We start from the raw sequence: 23,848 nt of genomic DNA, 5'->3' as shown, positions 1-23,848 counted from the left end.
TGAATCTCTAGATGTTTCTTGAAAAAAGAAACTGATTTGGAAGGAGGGACAGAAGACTCACACAAAGGCTTCCAAGTCAGGAGCAGCTGGCATGCAGAGATCCTCCAAAGATGGCAGCATCTCCCAGCAGAAGTGTGGGCACTGTGACCCTGTCTTGCATAGGAATGGCCAGCCGGGGGAAGAAAACCATCTGGGTTATCCCAGCTCTCTGCCTCTTCCTTTCAAAGGAAGTGCACCTAATCCCAGGGGGAAAGTTGACTTTGACCTAAATCAAGCCATGTAAAGCCCCGAAGAGGGTGAATCTGTTCCTAGAGTGTTCCTAGCACTGCAGTTCCAGGTGGGGATGTCGTATGAAGGCTATGTCATGGGATGAGCACCAAGAAATGCACCCTTAAGCCACCAGACTCTGCAGAGATGATTTTACCTTGCACAGATGGCCCTTCATCTCCTTGTATCTCAGTTTCTCATTAACATATTTCTCTCACTGTTCATATAACCTGTTTATGTTGGTGTCTACCTTTCTTACAGTGAAGAGGTACATTTTCATATAGTGCATAGTGTTTATTTCAGTCAAAAATTTCTATGTATTTTCAGATTTGATAATAATAATTAGTAACAAAGAATTGTCGTCTCAAACTAAAATTCTTAGAAACAGGTAACAGGGGTCATGTTTGGACATTTTGTTTCAATACAGGGCAATACTCAAGCTTGAGCTAGATTCAGTAAAAGCAGATCTGACCCTAAAGATTTGTCCACTGAGCCATAATCACCAGCCCAAGGCTGCTAGCCTAAATTATCTTCTTCCAGCACTTATTTTGATTTGGCCTACGTGAATTGACTCTATGGTAAATAGATGCATACGGAAACATACGTTTCTCTTAATAAAAGAAGGTACTAAAATATTATGGCAAAATGTTTGTCTGGGTAGTGAGATCATACACTTGCCTAGATTCATTCACTTGAGTACTGAATGTTTTCTCCAAATATCCCCTAGTGCATATCTGGCAAGATCTCAAAACATTCTTAACGCAAATTGTCTTTGGTCAATAAATACCAGAACAGAAGTGTCCTAGAGAAGAAGATTTATGATATGAGCAATACAAACACACCCATAAATCAGAACAGGAACGCTTTCAGGTAGCACAGTCGGCATTTATGCAAATCACAGTAAAGGCAGAAACACACATATAGAATGTTTAACCAATGACTTACCTTTCAGTGTCTCACATTAAATAAATGAAAACCCAGAATTTTCTTAGGGAACGAAACACATGATTGCAACTACCTCAACCGTATTGTTTTATCTGTAGATAATTTGCTTCTTCTTTCCTTATTTATCTTGAGTTCATGAATTGGATGCTTCAGATTTGTAATTAGAATATTGATAGGATTTAAAAGTATTATAGTCTAAATTCATTGCAAGTTTACATTTTCTGGCGACAAAACTAAACTATTAGCATTGGCAGTAAATTGCCTGTTGCCCCCTTCCTTTTTCCCTTGTGCTGCCTTAGCTCTTCTAGTCTGGCAGGCAGATTTAGAGCAGGGCAGGCAGTGTGACCAGAAGGTGTGTGTGAGGGTAGGTGAACAACAGTCATTACCAACAAAGGCAATTGGTACTCCAAGGGAAACAAGGCAAAGCACGAGGTGTGTAGTGACTGGGCTGTCTGTGGTGGGAGCAATGCACAAAATCTCCATGCAGAACTCAGCAGCCTACGAGGACGCAAGGGAGATTAAAGCAAGTGTGCATATTAATGTGTGAGACATATAGGCAAAGTGACCAGATAACTGCCTCTGCAGTTCCAGCATCTCTCACAATCCCCTAATACTTGTGCTATCACCATGTGATACATGGTTTTGAAGCAGAACATAGTCACATGACAACCCTATATTTTACTGCTTGTGGGTAATTTTCTCGTCCTGTCAGAATCTAGTAACTTTGTCTTTGTTATCAATGTGTGGTCTAATGCATATATCATGTCAGTGCTGCACCAAGCTGACACACGCATTAGGTGCACTGACAGTAAACAGGAAGTAATCCAAAGTTATTAGGCAGGAAAAATATAAAGAAGCCTGTAAGCTCTTACACTGCAAAGCTATCAGCAACTCCAAGATTTTTGCCTTGTTGCTTCTCAATATTGAAAACTATAAATGTACATATTAAAAAGCTTTGTTTTCAAAATCTGTAAAAGCAGGAACAGCTACAGATCCTGATGTTGAAAAAAGTAGCGCCGAGGTACATTCTCACTTCACTGAAGCTGGTGTCAAAACACCCATTGGCTGTCCTAAATCTGTCCCTGACTAATGGACTTTACTCTGGAAAAGGATTAGAATCTTTTTTATTATCTCACTACAAATTCACATTTGTCCTCTTTTGTAGGCCTCCATATTCTCCCTGTCTGGTAACTTTTCACAGCTGGAAACTGCATTCTAACTCTAAAACTGGTTATAAAGTTACTGCTGTTTCAACTGTAATCAACTTTTTTTCTCTCAGACCACTATATAACTGTACACTTTTAAACAATTGTCGCTGGAAGGTGCTCCAGCCCTGTAAATATCAAATTACCAGAGAATTTGTCTCTGTACCTCCTCCAGAATTAAGTAAATACTCTTTAATTTGCCAAGAGCCAGTCCTGGAAGGCATTTGTGAAAGCCATTGTGACAAGGTAAGGGTGGATAAATCCTATGGCATTTGAAGGAAGAAAGATGAGACGAGGACAACCAGTAATCTTCAGGTAAATAAAAGGTAGAAGATTTGGCTGTCCCTGTAGGCGCTTTGGTGTGGCCTGTCACCACAGATCTTTCAAAAGGTTGTTTAAAGAAAAAGAATCGGAAATCTTTAGACTGCTATTCAGGAACACTAAAATTAAGAGATTATTGCCCTACAGTTCTTTGAGGACAGAAAGATATTTTTATGAGGAAAGATGGCTTTTAACTTTGACAACACCATTATTCAATGGTGCCAAATCTTGTACCACATTTTAGACAGGCTAGGAAGTTTTTGTAAAATAAATTCACATTCTTAGGATCTTGATACCTTGTTTATCAGGTCAACACAACAGTCAGACAGGAAAACATAAAATTAAGTAAACAAACAGTTTAAAATTAGGAAACAAAGACAATTTTTTCAAAGATCTAAATATCAATATTCCCTTACATTGCCTAGAATTCCTTCAAAAATTATTATTATTGAGGCCAGACTTCCCTAGTCTGAAGTCCTTGGATGCTTATTAAAGACACATTTTCACATTGAAAACTCTCTTTTTTTGTGTGTTTAAGAAGGTGTGGGAGTACATTTTGTGCTTTTGTAGTTGAGACCTGGACTGAAAGTAGTCATGTGCTGCCAGCAATCCGTATGAGTTAGGTCAGATTTTAATCTCTTTGTACAGGGGCCATGTTTTTTTATCTGGTAGTGCCTACTTCAGTTCACATGGTGGGGTAGGGTAATCAGATAGGGTATCTTTAATCTGTGATCTAATACATCTGCATGTAGGACATTTTCTATATTAGCAGCTTTTGTAAAAGACCCTTTTCCTCTCTGGAACCTCTGAGGCCTGTCTTTTATCATTCACACCATGTCTGCAAGGGAAGGTCATGTATAGACTATGGAGACACCATCTGATAGAGGTGAATTTGAGGCAGTTTGGGCAGCAGCCCAGACAAAAAAACACAAGAAAATTAAGTCAGAGTAAAACTTGTTTCCACTCCAGCCTTGGGCAAAGCACATTGCCCATGGCTGAGATGAAGGATACCTCGCATGCTGCAGGATGCCTGAAGCACTTGTGGAAACATATGGAGCAGGGGCAAGTTTTAGTACCCTCCCTAATGCTGTGGTAGGATTCACAACTTACAGGTGAACTTGAGTGTTAATTTGAGGGTGGTGAAGTGGATGTCCTCTTATCTGAAGTTCAGACAAATCATCATGAGCTGGAAATTCCAGTGACTTTAAGCCCTCACAACAACTGCTATTAGTGTTTTACCACAGTGGACTACTTCAAATAAACTAAAAATATCCAAAATCCCCTTCAAATCCCACTGAACTCTGCTGGAGAAAAGACCTGAGTGAATAACGATGCTTTGGGTTAATTTTGAGTTAAGGCATAGTATGATTCTCATTACAGTTAGGTCTGGGCAAACTGGTTCAAGTAAATGATCTTGTGTTTCCAGCTTTGCAAGCTCTTGGAAATACTTTAGCTTTTTTTCCTCCCTTTCCCTAAATTTAGTTTACAAAGAAAGAAGGGGGAAAAAAAGGCTGTACTCAAGGCTGGAGACACTTTCATGCCAACTTTCACCCTGGAGCAAATTTTTCATGCCTGAGTTATAAAAACCTCAGAGAAATAAGTGCTGATATGTTAGGTAAACATCTGAAGACCTTGAACTACAATTTTGCAAGGGGTGCTGTGAACCTGACAGGACAAAAGATTAATCAGACAAAACTTCTCTTCATAGCAGTTCATCTTAACAGGGCTGTGGTGTCTTTTGGTGGGTAGGATACAGACACAGGAGACAGAACACCTCAGTTCTGCTCATGTTTCAGCTTGCTGAGTGACCTTTAGCAAAATGCAGTATCTGTGATACCTATTTTTGCAAAGATCCTTGGATAAAAAATGCTGTATAGTTTTTAAAATATTGGCATGCATTAGCATGCAGATTTGCTCTCCAGGCCCATTCCCTTTTCAGAGTTTTATACTGTGGAATGAATTACTCTCAAAAGCATAAAATATTTTTGTTTTTCCTGTGTGTTCCTCCTCCTCTCAGCCTTTTGTAGCTCTTACAAACTTTCTAAAAATATGCTGAGAGTGTAATTCATCCTGGGTATAACTCCAGAGATGAAAGTACTTAGGAAGCAATCTTGTAGAAACATAAGGTGAGTTCTGGATGTTCTGAGTGTGGTGATAGTAAGGAATTTTGGAGAGGATTTCTTTCTCACTTAGTTCCTATATTTTTTATTACTGATTCCTGAAGCACAGACACAGTGGCTAATGCAGATGGCATCTGTTGTATGTCCAGAACATTAACTGCTATGGTTATGTTTAGAAAAACTTATCAGAAACACAGTGTTTTAATCACTAATGAAGCCTGTGGAAAATCAAGAACACAGAAGACCTTTCTAAATTGAAATTAATGTTTGTACAGCTACAGTTCTTTTCCAGAGAACTGGAATATGGCATAAGAATACTATACAAAAGAGAAGTTGAATGAAAATGCTTAACCTGTAAAGACCTTTTCCTTTTTTCTTCTCCTTTCCTTCTGTTTATAGACTTTTGTATCTGTTTGAATGTGGCAGGGAAACTGAACATCCATCTTATTTTTTTTTCCTGGTAAGAAAACAAACCTGAAGAATTAAAAGACTCTTGGCCTTATCTCTTATTTGGCTCTTATTTTATAAAATGGTTCTTTTATACACCCACTTAAAAAACATTTAGAAGGGTGCAGGAGAGATTCACTCCTAAGAGTAAGGAAAAGGAGAGATATATCCACATCTGCTTTGTCTCATTCACAGCTATTAAGCATCCTAATAGTGGCTGATTTATTATAAACATCAGTTTGCAGTTTATTAGTGCTAAATTAAATTACTTGTATTTCCTTTGCTTATTTTTCACTCCAAAGAGACAAAGGTAGCTGGATGATTTATTGATTTGCATTTATACTTTGTAACAAAAAGGAATAAAATTGCATGGATTGAATAAAATTCAGAACAAAAAGAATAAGACAAAATAAAAGTACACTTGGTAAAGTAAACTAATTAACCATTTTCTGGGTATATTTAAATAATGAGCCATCTTTCACATTAAACAATTGGCTTTTTCTCTAATTAAGCAGAGCACTCAGAATGTTCTTGGTGTGTGGGTTAACCACCATGTTTTTAAATTCGTCACTCCCTGCACACCATTTCATTTTTTCTCACTGAGGCAATTTAAATGGATATATGTGTATATTTTATTATTATTTTACTGTTTCTCTTGCTAAAACACAACTTCACAACACTACAAATGTTTCTGATTTTCAACAATAGATGCAGAGGTAAGAAACATTGGAATATTGATATAAATTCCAATCAAGTCCATCATGTTTTGGCAGCATGATGAAATGCATTAAAATTAAATAATTGAGAAAATTAAGGAGTATTCGAAGATTGATACAATTTTGGTAACATTTAGAATTTGGTGGGGTTTTTTGGGATAATTGATCTCTTACTTTATACTGTAGTTTTTCAAAGGAAATTAAATACATGTTCAATGTTCAAAAACACATTCCCATTCCAGCATGTTCAAGTATGGTAATATAACTTTTCCTGTGATCTAGATAAGTGGAGGTTGATGAGGGCAAGAGAATAGTGCCAGCAGCTTAGAACTTGAAAAACATCAGCTCCAGGTGAAATCCTAACCTCTCACTTTTCAAGTTTCTTTGCAAATCTGCAAGCTCATGTTTGTGACATGGCAAGGGGACAGGCAGAAGACATTCCCATACTCTAGATGTCTTAGTTCAGACGATTATTTTATTATATTTTCAAGTTGAAGCTTATCCAAACATTCTTCCTACTCTGTTATTTTTTGCCCCAGCCTAATTGTAATTTGAAATTTTTCAAGCCACAGTCTGAATGAAATCAAATGAACTTCATAGTTCTTTTCAGTCACTGACCTATCCAGCATTTTTGAGTTCATGAACAAGAACTTCTGTCATTAGCCAAATAGGATTTTATCTGATTAAGCCAGGACATTTCTTCTAATCACAGATTTCTTTCATATTGCCTCTTGTTGACTAGATTGAGGCTTGCAATTGTTGCTAATCCAATGAACACTGGCAGTTCTCAATTTTTTGACATTTCCAGTGCTCTTTCTCCAACTTCTGTGACATTTTCATATCTGAAATGCTATCCTGTCAACATTTTTAAATCAACACCTGATGTCGATACAATTCAAATTCACCGCCTTCACTGGGCTTCTGTCAGGGTTGAAGTTGTCCCATGAACTTAAACAAAGGCTTGTATTAATATATTCCTAAGAACTAATTTCAATTACATGTTGCAGGACCAGGCAGTATTTTACAGCTGCTATTGCATGAATACAAGGATGACATGAAACCCATGGATGTTCAACTTCTGTAGTTATTCTGAAATTCATGAAAAAGTGGATAAATTGGAGAAATTATTCAGAAACAAATATATTATTTAAAAGCATTTTTGTTGTGTTCCATCTAATTACATACTGTACTGTACTGTACTGTAATAAAAATTTGAGTGGGTTTTAATGCTCCCAATGAGTACAAAGACAAATTTTTCCCTTCTCCATGAAATGCCAAGTTCCAGTTTTGCACAGAAACATTGCAGCAATGAAACAATGAACAACAGCACAGAAACAATACAGCACCTTACGGTTCATTCACTATTTGTTCTTCTGTATAAGACATTAACTCCTTCCACTAGTCTGAGATAAAAGGTTCTCCTATGATGCCTAACCAGAATCAATAAAGCACACTTTATATTAACAATAAACACCTCTCATTCTTTTCTCCATTCTTCTATGCTTTTATTGTTAGCATAAATTTTGCTTGAACAAAAGTACAATTTCAAAAGGCTTTCCTTTTGGGTATCTGACACAAGACATTCAAAGTATTCTCAACAAATGAAGTTTTGCAACACTCTTTTGTGAATTCTGCTCTATAGGCCAAAAAGACCAACCAAGTCCTTTGTTCCAGGATATGTTTTATAGGTGCAAATTGATTAAATATGTTGTCAATACCTGCTGTTTCTGCCCATTTAGTTCCGTCATTGTAAAAAAGCACTCACTTTGGTTCAGTCTAGGGGTTTATCCAACACAGTGTCCTTTCCCAAATGGTACCTGTAAATGCAAGTGCAAGGACATACCAGGAAAAGACATGGTAAACATATATGATCTTCCCCTGTCATTCTCCTCAAGTATCTTTTTGTGTTCTGTTAACAGGAATTCCTGAGCCTGATATTGTTTGTCTGTTTAGAAACCTACAGTTCTTCCACCTCTGGAACCCATGTGAATATTCCTCGTCATTTTCTTTTGGCAAGGAGGTCAACTGGGCAGCTATCTTCTGCATAAACGCCTCTTTTTGTGTGTTTAGAGTCTGTTTTTTTGAAACATAGTTATCTGGGCCTTACCCAAACTTCTCAGGCCACTTGGGATTTTGTAGACCAGATGGAATGGTCCTCATAACCTCAGTCATTCCTGTATAGAAGCTATTCCATGCTGGGATCCTTCGGACACATCTGAAACTTTTCCATTATAATTTTTATTAGATGGGCTCTGAACCCTTTATAGTCATAGAATGGCTAACTGTGGATTTCTACTGTGGTATGATGAGATTTTCTTTTGTCTTCTCCACTCTTTTCTTAAGGATTCTGAATACTTCATTAACTTTTGTGATGACTATTGACTTGATAGTTTTCATGGAAGTGTCTTTAATATTTTAAAGATCAACTTTCTCCACTGAGTAGTAATGGTGTGAATGTAAGACAAGTTTTCCCAATGTGCTTCCCTTTATATCTATCTACATATGTCAAATTTTCTCACCACAGAATTTACTCCATGTCATCCACAAATGTTGAGTAGTGCTGTTTTATACAGAATTTCACAGGTGATCTTCATCTACTTCAAGAAAAGGTTATTTATTCCTAACTTCTGCTTCAGACGTGTTTCAATACGTAGTCCAAAAGTTTTTGTTGGCTTATGGACTATTGAGGATTCTAAAGAAAAGAAGTTTCTTGTGCATAAACATAAATTTCCACTGGGAGTTTAATTCATCTTAGAGGATTTGTAGTGGGTTTCTAAACAAAATAAACTCAAAGCTACTGATTCAAACCATTTTGATAGGGAGTCTCTTGTAAAATCTCAATGAAGTTTTCAGCCTTTGCATCTGCTAAATGACCAAAATAGTTTTAAAAATCTCAACTCCTATGTAGGCCCTTAAATGAACAGCAGATTTACAAAGGTACTTAGTTCTTTGTAATTTCTGATTATAGTATTCTGATCAGTTTTTCTAATAAGTGCAACATCCTCTAACAATCCTTCATCTGTTTACAATAAAATAAAAATGGAATTATGTTTAAAGCCCGTGTTGCTTCATAGATGTGACCTCATTTGAATTTTGCTCTTAATATGTGTTTGAGATATGCAGACTCTGGTGTTTTAATTGATTTCAGACAGAAAAAAGAATTAATTCTCAACATTGGTTTTGAGAGGTTCTTATTTATTTCAGTAATTTTTAAATTAAAGAGCCTCATTTCACAGAGATGATTGTTTCTGGGTCAGAGTTGTGTGCCTTTGGATCTCTGTAAAATACTTAGCAGTATCCTGAGTGCTAAGATATTTGGGTTAATTATGAAGTGTAAGTAAGCAGATACTGTCTCAATCATTCTGCAAACTCAGGAAGGTGTATTGAAAATAGAACTGTTCTTTCCTGTCTTCTCCTCCTCCCTTAAGGGTAGTAAGGAGTTATGATATTATGGGTTATTAAAGTAATTATTTGGAAAGAAAAGTATTACTCTGGGCTGTAGAGGCCACATCCCAGGAACATTTTGTGATTTTTTTCTTGCCAGTTTGTGAGATTTACTCGTTGTTTAAGAGCCCATCTCAACTTTTTCTATACTTTTTTAATAACTAAACAAGAAACATTGACCATTAAAAATTCTGTAATCAGAATTGTTTGATATTTTTGCTGAGGAGGCAGAACAAGGTCTAACTTGATCTTATTGTTGTCTGGCTCCTTTTACTGAGTGACAGCACCATAACCACATAAACTAGATGCATTTCCCAACAAAATGGCAAATTGAGCCATGTAATCCAAATACTCAACAGACTCTGAAGTAATGGATGTGCCATGACTTACTTGGGTTCCAGGATATTTTCCCTAATTTTCTGGTATTCTTGAAGCCTAAAAAGTGACACAGACCAGTGAGTTGCATATATTTTCAAGCTGATGCAGTAGTGTTAACTTGTTTATGGTGTGATATTCTGATGCTGGCAGAATTGTGGAAGAGAAATTCAGTATTCAGAATATAAGAGTGTTCTTCCTCATTTTGCCTTTTCTGGGTAAAACTATCTTGAGTTCAACACCATGACTGCCAGGCTTGCTTGTGTCTAGACATCCACAAAAAAAATAATGTGCTCCCTCTTACTGTTCTTCTCTTTCCTGTAACTCTGCAGATATTTTCCTAGGCAGAATATCACATTCATGTCTGCAGTTATAGAGACCATAATTTGAGTGACATCAGTGGATTTATGTCCACTTGACCAAGACCCTCAGTTGACCAGAAGGCTCCAAACTGCGTAGCCCACACTCTGTGCAAAGGAAATGCAGAAGATCCTGCAAAGCTAAAAAAAGATGTAAATTATGTATGTATGATGCTAACATGACAGATATCAAGAAAAACAACTGTCTTTATAATGTAGTTTGTGCTAGCACTATTTTAAAGGTAAATGCACATAAAAAGGGTGCATTTCCAGAATGCGGAGGAATTAAACACTCTTCATTCAAGGTACATGAGATTTGCTTTGTCACGTGCTTTAGAGTTGCTCAAATTGGTATCAACAGCAACCAGCTGCTGTAAACAGTAAAACTTTGCATACAAAAGTAGAGCTGGGGAGGGGGAGCAAGGGAGGAGCAGGTTGAGCCCTTATAGCTTTACCTGTGCTAGCCACTTCAGAGATCCCTTCTGAATCCATAGCATCACTGCTGCTCCAGCACTCATTTTTCATCTCCTTCAAATCCACAGTTGTCAGTGCAGCCCTCAATATGTTCTGTTTAAATTCTCACCAAATCTCCATGGGTTCCTCTGTCTCTTCACACTGAGAGAGACAAGAGAGAGAGCAGCAAAGTGGTTAGAAATCTTCTGCCAAACACAGATGGTATCCTGATTGCTCTTTCAGCCTACCTGTGTCTGTCTGTGAAGCTGTGGATGTTGTGGACATGTGTGTGAAGAATTTCCAACACTCTCAGATCATTCACCCAAAGGAGAATTTCCATGTGAGTTTTAATATTCACCACATTAGTCAGCCTTGAGAAACAAATATGACTATTTAGGGTTTATCTCTGTAAAATGTGTATGTGTGCAAATGCGCTTATAAGAAGGGAGAAGTAGAGGAGAGCAGGAAGACTCCAAAATTACACAGCAGTCTGCTTTTAAAAAGTACTGACAAACACGTTTGCTTGCACAGTGTAGGCAGTCTGCGAAAAATCCCAAAAGCCGTGGAAAAAAACCACACTGGCTTTACCTCATGGTATCTCAGCATGCTCAGCTATTTGTCCCTCTCCTCCTCAGGATATGGGCACAGTGTGGGACACAATTGCAGTATGGCAGTTTAACAAGTTAGTGCTTATCAGCTGACTTGTAACCAACCATGCAAGCTCTCTTCAGCTGCCCCATTCATGAGATAAAATGCATTAGCTTAAATTCACACAGAGTAGATTTCCCTTCCAAGACAGATCTTTAAATAGGTTTTGGCATACCTGGCAAAGCAAGCTGGTATTCTCTTCTCAGCACAGAACATATCCAGTGCAGCAGAGGAAAGGGAAAACTTCCTCTTTGCAAGAAAATAAATCAACCTACCAACAATGCACTTAGCGTTTGGAGGAAAAATCTTTGCTCAACTCCTATAGGTAATCATTTTGTACAATGAAGCATGAGATTTGATTATCCTCATTATCTTAGTTCAGATAGCTCCATAAGCTGCTAGTTGTCATGAAACATACAGCTCTTTAAAATATCCAGTTATGGTATTTGACTTACTGACCCATTCTGGCATTAAATTGCACAATATTCCAGTTCACCCTGAAAATTCAAGTCCTTTTTTTCCTCTATGCATTTTTTTTTTTTGACGCACAACAAAGAGAAGGGTTGGTTTTCACTAATACCATTCACATACCTTACTTTTTCAGCCTTGCCCATTCTACTTATTCTATTTTCCAAGCAAAATTCTGAAGGGGTCATTGAAGGGTTTGGGATCTTGATAGCCATTTCTCAGTGAACATCCTTAATAGGGATGTTCTCAGAGCTCACTCTTAGACCTGACTGGAAGTGAATATATTAGTAGAGAGAGGCACTGTGTGTAGCATGTAAAGGCATAGGAGCTGTTACAGTTTCCTTTCCCTTTAGTCATTGCAGATCAGACCAGAATAAAAAGATAACAAACTACTTTCTTTCTGGTACTTTGGTTGTGAGTGGTAATTTTCTATATCACTAACTAACAGACATTAATTTAGATGGTCTTGAGAATTCTGCCATGGGAATAACACACGTGTGAACCAGTGGATAAAAGTTTTAGGTCATCAGCTCATACAGCACTCCAAGTTCCTGCTCTCTTCTATGCCTATCTTCCCTCATTATCATGTGCTTTATGACAGAGGGGTTTTATGTCCTCGTGTGTCCATGTTCTCACACACCTTTAATTCACTGATTAATTCCTTTTTTTTTTTTTTTTTTTTTTTTTTACAATTGAGAGTTTCACAGGATGGTTGTCACAGCTGCAATTCTTGCTTGGCAGCATTTAAATGCATGCTAAACAAAAGTCTTTGTCTTGCCCATCTTAAATATAGGCAAGTTAGTTGATAAATAGCCTTATGCCACCCCAGGGTGTGATTATACTTTGAGATAGCACCACCCGTAGGATGGGTGAAGGCCCTTTGATTTTGGCCCTGTGTCTAATCATGTGTTTTAACTCTTTCCAAGTGCTGGGTTTCTGTTGATCTCAGCAATTCTGTACATGTTACAACTGATATGGTTAGTGATATACTTGATAATGTAGCTGGCATCATTTTAGGAAACCATTTGGTTGGCCTAGACAGAGCTGCACCAAGACTGCAGCCATCATTCTGTTAATATGCCAGATTATTGGCAAATTATTTTCCACTGCCTCTTTCTGTTGTTTTATGCAAAGCATTATTGTGGTTGAGAGTCATGATAATCCAATTCATTGGTTTTGGTTCTTGCTAACCTTAATGCTCTTGGTTTCACCTGGGTATGCACTTATCGACTTTCTTGTCCCCTTTGTGACTCACAGAAAGAGACAGGTAGTGTCCCCTGTATGCAAGTTCTGTTATGTTCCATTTCTTCAGGTGGAATTTTCATGGATTCCTGGTGTTGCTTTTCAGCACTTCTTATCGAGTTGCAGGCACTTCAGTAAGTGGGCAAGTCCCTATTCTACCCACAGCTTTTACTTGTTTTACTTCAGGTATTGAAAAGTTGTTTGAATATTAGAATGAGAAAACTTAACAAAATTCTACTATTGACTGCTGGCATAGTATGGTAAAGCTTGCACTTGCAGTTTTTATGCTTCCCATCTATGCTAATATACATTTACACAAGACTGACAGAGGAAAGTTGCTTAATGTAAATTACATTTGCATTGGCTTTAAGACAGCTTTATACTATCAGAAAAGAGAATAATAAATTCAAAAACATTTAAAACCACAAATGCTCACAGAAAGTAACTAGTCCCAATTCCCCTATATTTTCAATACTATAAATCAGGGAAAAGTGTGTTAAAATAGTTGGGATTATTTTCATTTATACTGTAGCTTTGCTATAAAGCTCTGAAGCACTGTATACTTATGCTACAACTGCAGTAAGAAAGGGTCCATAGTTTGAGGTTCAGTGGCCCTACATGGGTGCAAGAGACAGGAGGTTGATGCATGCTGGGACTATATCCAGCATTTAGTTTCTGAAGGACTTGATTCTTTGATTATAAAATAAGAGAACATGTTTTTCTGGAATTCTGCCTGGCTGTATCTTTATACAATATTCGCTTCTCAATAAGCTGAATTAGTCAAAAAATGTTTAACTGAAGTATAGACCAGCCACTTTTACTGCTCACCCATTTCCTTACCCTATAAACTTTGGGCTTCCAAAATTGTAGGTGTTAGATGGTTAAATGATTTTACATGTAAAAAAAAGCCCCACTTTCAGATGTATCCTGGTTGCAACTCATTTGGATTGCATAATATGAATGCCTAGCAGTCTGGCTGCTTAAAAAGGACTAATTTTCTAAGTATGGGGGGGAAAGAGCTCTTAAAGATGTTCCCACAGATATCTAAATGGGAAGGAAGTTGAGATCCCTTTATCCCATTTGCTTTCATTGAATGCTCCAGAAAAGGCATTTTCTAGCTTGGAGCAAGGTGTAGGTTTAGGATGTAAGGAAATCCTGGAGTGTATTCACAGAGAATGAAATATTATTTATAAAAGCATCATTAATACAGCTTAATTATTTATGTTTCAAAGAATGAATAATATATATTCTGAGTGCTTGCTAATTATTAAATGACAGAAGTAACTCCACATTTCAACTAGCTTGCCTTTCCTGGCAGCAACTTCAAATGAAGAAACAAGCAAAGCTCCAGCACATTACCCAAGACTTCTGAAAGCTCTAGTTTTTCATAATGGCCTGGTGAGAAGAATGACTCTCAAACAGGAAAATGAAAATTCCACATTATTTTGGAGCACAAAAGCCTTCTAGGGCACTGGGTCATTTAAGGTGAACACCCTGCAAACCTCCCCTTTTACCTTCTCCTAGTGCAAATGTCAGTGACGTTACTTATATAGGTGACATTTTTTATATCAGCACTGTTTCAGACACAGAAAAAGATGGAAAGATCTTGTTCTCAGTAACAATGTTTCCACTGTAACACCAAATTTATGAGCATCGGCCAGCCAATGCTTGCTACTGACATCTTCCATTCAAAGGGAAATACAAATATCGTACCTAGGAGAGAATGAAAAATATCAGAACTAAACTTTACAGTAAACCTACGATTTCAGCATTTGAATGGGGAAAAAGCAAAGCATGCCAACTAAGGTTCATGCTATGAATTCTTCTTACTCAGGTCCTGTTCTCTGAGAAAGGAGGTTTATTGAATTGTTCATCATAACCTCCAATATCCCCTGGATAATCATTCTCCAAGAATAAATTTCTGCAATTGTCATAGTTCTGAGTATGATTCTTCATGAAAATAATGTGGAAAATGGTGGCCTCATTTATTTCTTTTTTTTTTTCTTCTTGTTTTTTTTTTGATAACTTTGACAAACATTGGTAAAAAGTCATTGGTCTTACCAGTGACAGAAATTTCTTTCTTTCCTCTCTAGACAGAAATGTGAGGCTTACTGGCCATGGAGTGTAGTGCCAAAAACCTTACCAAAGCTCCTGTTTATCAGGAAAGGTGCAGATCTCAGGGAGACCTCCTGGTTCTGCTTCCAGCTGCAGGCATGATTAAAGCCTGGTGGTATTTGAGACTGCTGTAGATTGAGAGAACAGCCAAGCCAAGCCTAGAGGCTTCTTTCTCTGCCTGGAGTTTATCAATTAACTTGAAGCTTTTTATGTTTCAGTTCTAGCTGGAAGCTTCATTTGAACTTCCTCCGCAGACTTTAATTTCCATTTGATCTTAGAAAGACACCATCAAATAGTTTGGGTTTTCTAAAGCTGAGAGATAACTTTATTACTGTGTTTCATACCAAACCTGAAGAAAACATTCAGTGATTGCTGCAAAATGATTTCCACGGAGCTCTTGAAAACCACAATAGAGCTATGATTATTTACTTACTTAAATAATGGCTTTTTTTAGTGGCAAGGTGGTGTACCTATTGAGAAAAATCCAGGTTAGATGCCAGGGAAGAGAGGGATTGCAAAGTTTCCCATTTCCGATAATTATTTTTCACTGCCTTTGCTATCTGTTTTATTACATGTGGACAAGAGAAACCATGCACAGTGAACAAAGGGTTTTTTTTGTTTTTTTTTAAGAAGAAAGCATGTGTGACTGTACTTAAATGGATTTTTTTCTCAACTCCAGATAGATTCCGAGGTCTTGCAACAATCCTCAACAAAATTCTGAAAGAGACATAACTTCGGCATGGCACATGTGGCAGTACTAGCAAAGTAAAGGCATATATTGAAAACTTGGGATGGAATTGAAGAAAATTAACAGGCTGGGTGCAAAATGCAGCAGAGCCTTTGAGAAATTCTAGTCACACACATAAACTGAATTATGCAGGTCTTGTCAACAACTGCTTCGGAAGCATATAACTGGTAAGGAGGAATAAGGGAGGATAAAAGTATGTGTTCATCCTTTTAGAAAAATGGAAAAGGAGTCTTTTATACAATGTTTGAGAACTGCATGTAGGGGTCAGAACATTTGTAATCCCATGTCAAAGCTAAGACAAAAGACATTTGACTGAGAGGATAAACAGATGTAAATACCTGAATGGCAGTTGTTGGCCTCTGTCCAAAGGTTAGGGTTGTTCTCCCAAAGGTTGAGCTGGTTAGACAATTAAAACAATGTCTTCTTTTTTTGTGTGTGTATGTTTATTTCTAACCTCTCTCTCCTTCTTTTAAAGTATTTATATTTTGAAAGACAATGTGTATAAAAAAGAAAAGTAAATAAAGACATCTTAATTTTCTAAAGATCAAAATGAGGAGATTAGACTACATTCCAACATGTCTGAATCTGTGTCCTCTCACAACCTTTTATGAAGGAGACCACAATGGCTGCCAGAAGAAAAAAAAAAACAACAAAAATCCAAAACCAAAAGCAAAAGACAACTGGTGCATCTTTGTGAAGTACTGAAATATGCCCAGAGATCTATAGCAGATTTCTAGATATATGTCTGACTCTGATCTCCCTACATACTAGCTTAAATCAAGAGGAACTCCTGACTTATGAAAAGTTAATATAAGATCAAAATCACAACTATGTTCTTCATTAAGGTCAGGACCAAGATATTTATTGTGGTTTGAGAACAGACAAAATTAAACCGCTACAATGCCAATAGCTGTGCATTGTGTGGGATTGTTGGGGAAGGAATTTTAAAGAAGTCATTGCAAACTAGCTCCTCCCTCCCATGTATTTTGTTTATATTTCAAGGCAAATGAACACACTGCATTTTGTAATGGAGTAAATCTTGTGTTTGATATAGCTTACAGGCCTACAGCTGTAGCACCAGAGACTTGATACCAGAAGTTCTTGTAATTTTCTTTGCTGAGATGAGTGATTACACAGCTACTGGTCCATATCTGGTTGCCACTATGTTTATGTCTCCACATTTAAATACTAATTCCCTATCAAAATGACAACATGCGTGCCAATTTGCCTGCTGAAAATGAGGCAGTGCAAAAATAAATAAGACAATTATAAATAGATAAATGTTCTTCCCTGTGAAGCCATTGGACCCAGCTAAGGGCAGGTTTTTAGGCAGTGGTGGGCTGGCAGAGAATGGTATCACTCTCTTGTCTGGGGGCTAATCTGTGTTGCTGCCCCTTTCCCACGTGGTGGTAAAGTAGCTTCCAAGAACATGCGGATACTTTTTGAATCTGACATTTGAAACTAGTCATACAATGTGCTAACTGGATAGACTTCCATATGGCTGCTTTGAATTAGATATTTGGTTTCCACATCATTGTTAGAGATTTCCTTTATGCTAAAAGTGTTTGCAAAGCCTAAATATGAAAAGTAATAGAAAATAGGGGGGATAAATTTTCCTACTTGAAATTAACTTTTTATTTTTTTTTTTTTTGCTAATTTCTTTGCATTTGCCTTTGGAGAAAAAGTTTACTTGTTTACACTAAGCACACCTATACAACAGGAGAACTATTTAAGGAAAGTACCTTACTTAATTAAAACTGTCTTTGTAACATCACTGTTTATCAGAGATTGAACAGGTTTGGGACAGAGATATACCCATTTTTAATTCAGATCTGATACTGTTTGCTCCATAAGGTACTGAGCTGCTAACATTAGTTAATTAGGACTTTGGGGCCTGATTTTCAAAGATGGCTGATAAAAAGCAATAAAGGTTTATCTTCAGCTTGATTCTGCAAAGCTTTGCCTCCAATGAAGAGGGCAGTTTTTAGTAAATTGTAAGTGCCAATTGCATGTACTGGTAATTCTTTTAAGAGCAAATGAAGCAATGTACATTAGCTGTATGCTTTTGAGTACATTCAGATATTTTTATCAATTTTTGGGTATTGCTATAGTTGTTTTCCAGTGAAGAAGGAGCTGTGTCTTTTAATCTACCTTTAAGACCCTTAGGAAAATTGAAAATCATGTTCTTCAAGAAGGAGGTTTCTACCTACCCAAATCTGAACACAATTCAATGGGAATAATTGATAAGGTCACTCAGGCTTTAGTTTTCAACCTAGCCACAGATATCATCAAAATTCTCCTTTAGTTTGCTTCTAGAAAGTTCCTTATATATAATTCCTTGTGCAATTTGTTGCTTTGAACACCAGGATTTGGAAATATCTCAAAGTACAAAGGAGAACAGCTACATCTACTCTAAGCAGCAAAGGACTGCCATGCACTGCCTGACAGAGTATTTGATTTCACCAGTCTAGTTCTGCAACCCTGTGCAAGTCATGTTAAACTATTTGTAAACTACAGATAGTGATGTATACTTGCAAATGTTCTGTGGGAGGCTTGATCAGTTAATATTGTAAAGCATTTGAGATAGCTGTGGAGAGAGCATTGCACTTTATCACACACTACCATTGTAATCTTTTATTTGCTCACTTTGCATGGGTGTAAATGAATGCTCAACATGTGAGCTTTAAGTATTTTCCATTCAGGCTTTTCTAATAGCCTCTCATTACCTGTACCTAAAGGTCTTTCAGTACAGCTATTAGGAAAGTTTGCCCATTATCCCAACCTGTCTATTTAATGGCTGCTGTTCTCAAGTCCTGTGAATAGCTGCAAGTGATACAGAGCTTCAATCTTTTGCTAGCTTTCACCTACATGCTCCTTATCCTTCTGTTTTCCTGGGTCTTTTAACAACTGTCATAAACTAGACCAGCCTTTAGCAGTTCTCTACTGTGTCAAAAGGCTCGCTCTATGTTCAGGGTTTACAGAGTCACAGAGAAAATATAGGGTGGTGGCTGCTTACTCAAATTTTTGCAGCTTCTTCCAAAACCAGGCTGTATTCATGTCAGCTGAAACTGAGTTCTGGCCCATGGTGTATGGACATTGCTTATGTTGCAAACACTCCCATAATTCAACTATTACAAGTAGTAGTGGTAGTAAAATAATCTTATCTTCAACTCATCAGAGCTTTTTTAATTGAATTTTACTTAACATGAGTGTTGAAAGAGACAGGCTCAACATGCAACCTTGACTTTGAAACCTCTGGCGTTTTGTGGGTGTTAGTCACATCCTTAAAATTACAGTAATACAGTTTTTGTGGCTTAATATTTACATATTTTTATTGCTGTCTGAAAGATAAATGGGAAGAAGATGATCAGAGGAGAAGCCTGGAGCAGGATTTTAATATGTTGAATTAAAAAAATAGATAGAGATATATTTTTATATATGGGAATGTGAACTTAAGGTTGCATAGGTAAATTAAAGACTTTAAAAGACACAAAAGCAATGGCTGGCAAAGCAACATTTAGTTGGCTTATAGAAATGTACTCTATTCTATGGAGTGTGTGTAGTGGGACATTTGAAACTGAGGGGAAAATATTCTGGAAGTTCAGGCAGCTGAATTAACATTGCCAAAGGATTCAAAAGGAGTCAGTCTTTACATCTTTACTGTAACTTTGTTGCAGTAACATTTAAAAGAAAAGGCCAAACTGGAAAATTTTACTTCCCAGAGTTCCTCTGATGTTTGCTGGAAGCTACCTGAATGCTTCTAAACAAGGAACAGAAGATTTAAGTGTAATTTTTCCACCTGTTTTCTGACTGAGCTGCACAACCCATCTCATTTTAAACCACCTAAATGCACATTGTTAAAGTCTCCAATACCTGTATTGCACATCCTGAAAAATCAGATGTTGGTTCACAAACTCTCCTCCCTGATAGACTATGAGCTTGGGAGAAAGGTTCAACTAAAGCAAATGAGAACTCCTTCCAAATTCCTTCCCTCTCTCCCCACAACAACTAACTTTTGACCCCCTGTACCTAAGGACGGAGAACTGCCCTTTGTGACAACATCAGTATCATGGGAGACTCATGGGGAAATGGCAAATGGTGACTTCTGCAGGGAAGGAAGCACCTGTCCTTGCAGGGACCTTTTTCAGCTCTTTTCTCCTGTCTTGCATATAGGAATACACGCCATTCATGGTGAGCATTGCAGTGCATGTCGTGTGGGTATTTTTGTGTTTTGAAAGTAGCGGAATGGAGAACAGGACAAAGAATAAACCAGGCAAACATTCAGATAATCACGTCCCAAGATTGTGAGCACTCCCCCACCTCAACGGACAAAAACCAAGAGTTTTGTTGGTAAAGTCTAAATAAAAAAAAGCAAGAAGAACATGTTCTTCTAGGAAATGGGAAATTACACATTCTTGCTGCTTTATCCTGGGGTAATTTTCAGGCTTTATTAAGAGATGCAGTAGAATGGTATAAATCTGAATTTGTCTGTGGTGACATTTTGTTTTTCAGAAGAAACAGAAGAAGTGTTGATGTACAAGTCCCCAAAGGGACTTGAAGATAGCTGAAGGCACAGGACTCCATCATATCTGTAGTCTTTAAATGTGTTTTAATGAAGAAGAAAAAGGGTTTTATAGCTTAGAGTGACGAAGTGGAGAGCATGTGCTTTCTCTGACATCAATGCCCCTGTGAAGTCTATGAGGCTCAAGTTGAACAGCGAGTTCAAGTGCAACCAAGGAGGGCTCAGAAAGAGGAGACCTGTCTCAATAAGATTGGCACCTCAGATATATACAACTATCAGTTTTTTGTTCATCTCATGGGAGAGGCTACTAATGCTAGTAGGGCAGCAGACTTGTTTAAAGTAGCAAAATATTTTTGAAATTGTTTTCAAAATTATGGGAACAAATGCATGCTTTTTTCCCTCTACTTTGATATGTTTTGAAATGACAAAATGATCTGACTCAAGCTCTCAAGGAGGTGGGGAGAAACAAACCCAACACATTTACATCTTTTTTGGACCCAATCCAAATAGAGTACTGACTGGTGAGAGCGTGTGAAAATGGGTTATTATATTGGAAATCAGATTAGTGTTTTAGCTCTCATGTTTTCTTAGGGAAAACAGTGATGTGATACAGGAACATAGATGCTGACTGTATTCATTACAGCTAGTATTGTTAAGTGTTCTGTGGGAGATCATTCCAAGCCAAAAATCAATTGGTTTAGTCCAAAAGGGGGGAAAAAAGAAGTGTTCTTATCTCTCTCTTTTAAGAGAGGGCATTTCAGGTATTTCAGAAAGAAGGCTGTTATTAATTTGGGTTGTTTCCCATAGGAGTGCTAGATTGTTATGGAGCCAAAATTCATGTTAGGACATATGCTTTAAGTTAATTGTTTGCATGAGAGTAGATGGCTGCAGGTCAGGGTTGCCTGTTTAGTCTGGGAAAAGTACACAGGAGCACTTAACAGGGGAAATAAGAAAAAAGAAAGGCTTTATCCTCCAGTGCTGAGTTTGGAATAACCAGTTCTAGATGAAGCTGTAGGCTGAATCCAGGGAGTAACTGGGTGGAGAATTTGACTCCTTGAAAGCCAACCTCAGCATTCCAGTGAAAAAAAGTCCCATTTGTGTGAGGTGATTATTATCATCTTCCTGATTCTTAGCACCTCCTGAAAGCAGTGAGAGCTGACAGTGCACACAGCTCAGGAACAGAGATGCTCCTTTCCCTGTTTCAGGATTTGGAATTATTTTGGGGCTTCCTGAATGAACTCTAGTCAATTTTTCTTGCTAACAAAGACCTCAAGAAACCAAATATTCTAAGAAAACAAATGAAAAAAAGCTTTGCTTGCAAGGTAGACCACCCTATTTAATTTGCTTTTTCAGCCTTCAGCACACTATTTGCTACAAGTGAGATCAAGCTGACTGGTTGTTTTCTCAACCTTTCTTTGGTTTTTTTTTTTAGAACTTTATAGGCTTCATTCTTAAGGCCCCTTGTACCACAAATGCTGTGCATAAATGCATCTTGTCAGTCCTCAGAAAATGGATAACACTAAATGTAAAGCACAAATTTAGGATTAAGTTGCAATAAGTGCAGCCTTGATTCATATAAAGGCATATTCAACAGTCTACTGAATTTAACTGGAGGATTTGTGCAGTAAGACAGCAGGCTCCAAAGTAAGAGAAGCATCACAATTTGGTTCTTAATATGGTATAAAGAAATTTTAGTACAAATAGTGAAAAATATATAATCCTTTAATATCTTATTGTCACGTGTTTTATGAAGAACATGAATCCCTTGACATAATTGTGTATTTATAAGAGAACTTGCATGTTGGCTAGAAAAAAAACCTGTTACATCTTGGAACTGCCTTCTGACCAGGTGAGGACTTATGGAATTAACCATTTGTAAACAAATATGCAAGCTTTTTTTTTTTTTGCCACATAACACACTGGTACACACAGCTCTAAAGAAATACCCCATGAATCACTTGGATTTATTTGTAAGCTAATTTCCCCTTTCTACTGGTTCTGTGAAATTCAAGTGTCATTTTGAGATTCAGCAGCCATTATAAACTAGAATGCTGAAAGTCCATAACAATTTTTTTCCCTAAATTGAAAATGTCTATGACCTTGCGGAAATTATGTTGCTCATGTGGATGAATATGGGCTCTCAGCAGAGGCACTGTTCATATTAAGTCTCAGTATTACACTGATGTATTTCTGCAGTTCATTGTGAGAGAACATTATTCTTGAGCCAGAGTGGTCAAGGTTGAGAATACAGAGGCAGAAACTTTAAATCTGTTGGCAGATCTGCTGCAGCCTATTGTATATCTCTGAGCACACTACAGTGCTTCTGTTCCCATCTTCATCCTTTGTCTGCATAGCCTATATAGGCTGAAAAATCTTTGAGGCAAGAACTTTCCCACTGTGTTTGCAAAGGGGAACTGATCTCACTTAAGTCCCTAAGGCATTGCTAAAATAAAAATAATAAGAATAATTGCATTCAAAATTGGCAAAGGAAAGAATATTTCTTTATTTTCAGAGATTGAATAAGTTGCTATGTTACATCCATAGCTCTTTTTTTTTTTTTTCAGGGTATCCCTTTTTCTCTTAGTCAAGTCTTTATATATTGCTTCCCTCACTCAGTGAATAAGGGATTGAATGCTTACTATGATGCTCATAATCAGCTGAAATCCACAACATGTGCAAAACTTTAGCTCAGGGATGTTATATGGATTAGAAGTTTTATCCGGAAATTCAGAAGTTTACATTTTTAATGTTGGAAATTGAGCACTATGTGACTATTTTATAATTATGCATTCTAACGTTTGTAATATCATGGTTTTATTGATTGACTCAAAAAATTCCCAACATGAGAGCTGGGAACTTTTTCAATTAAAAATTGAGGCACCTTTTTCTGTTTGTTTCAGATATGCTGTGCCTTTAAGATGCAATGCTGTAAGAGCAAGAAGCAATTTTTAAGAGAGAAAATATCTCTATGTCCTAAACATGGATAGGAAGAATTAAGTACGGATAAAGGGAGTTGGTAGATGATATTTGGAGTTCTGAGACTTCACAGATTTGGGAAAAGAGAGATGATGTGACTCAGCAACTTGTGTCATTATTCATAACAAAGAATTAAAAAAATACTAGTTAATAAGAGACATGTTGTATTGATGAGGTACTTTATAGGGTATCTGGATTTGCTACTGCAAAAGCAGTATAGTAAGGCAATGGTTTTCACTTAGTTGTTCTTATTCTATAATTTTTTTATTATTATTTTAATCTAATCTAATTATACACAACCAATTCAGCAAATTTCTGTTACAAAAGGGAATAATCTGGGGTTTTTAGATTACGGTTGTAATTTCAAAAGTTCAATTTTACAATTTAGGTGATTATATACAATTAAAGTTTTCTTTTGGGCCCTCTGGGACACTTTGTATGATTGCCAAAAAAAGAAAGTCTTCGTTATGATTAATT

This window comes from Cinclus cinclus, chromosome 6 (assembly GCF_963662255.1).
Source record: "Cinclus cinclus chromosome 6, bCinCin1.1, whole genome shotgun sequence".
Classification (NCBI taxonomy): Eukaryota; Metazoa; Chordata; class Aves; order Passeriformes; family Cinclidae; genus Cinclus; species Cinclus cinclus.
The sequence above is the reverse complement of the archived record's forward strand: the minus strand, read 5'-3'. Positions refer to the sequence as shown.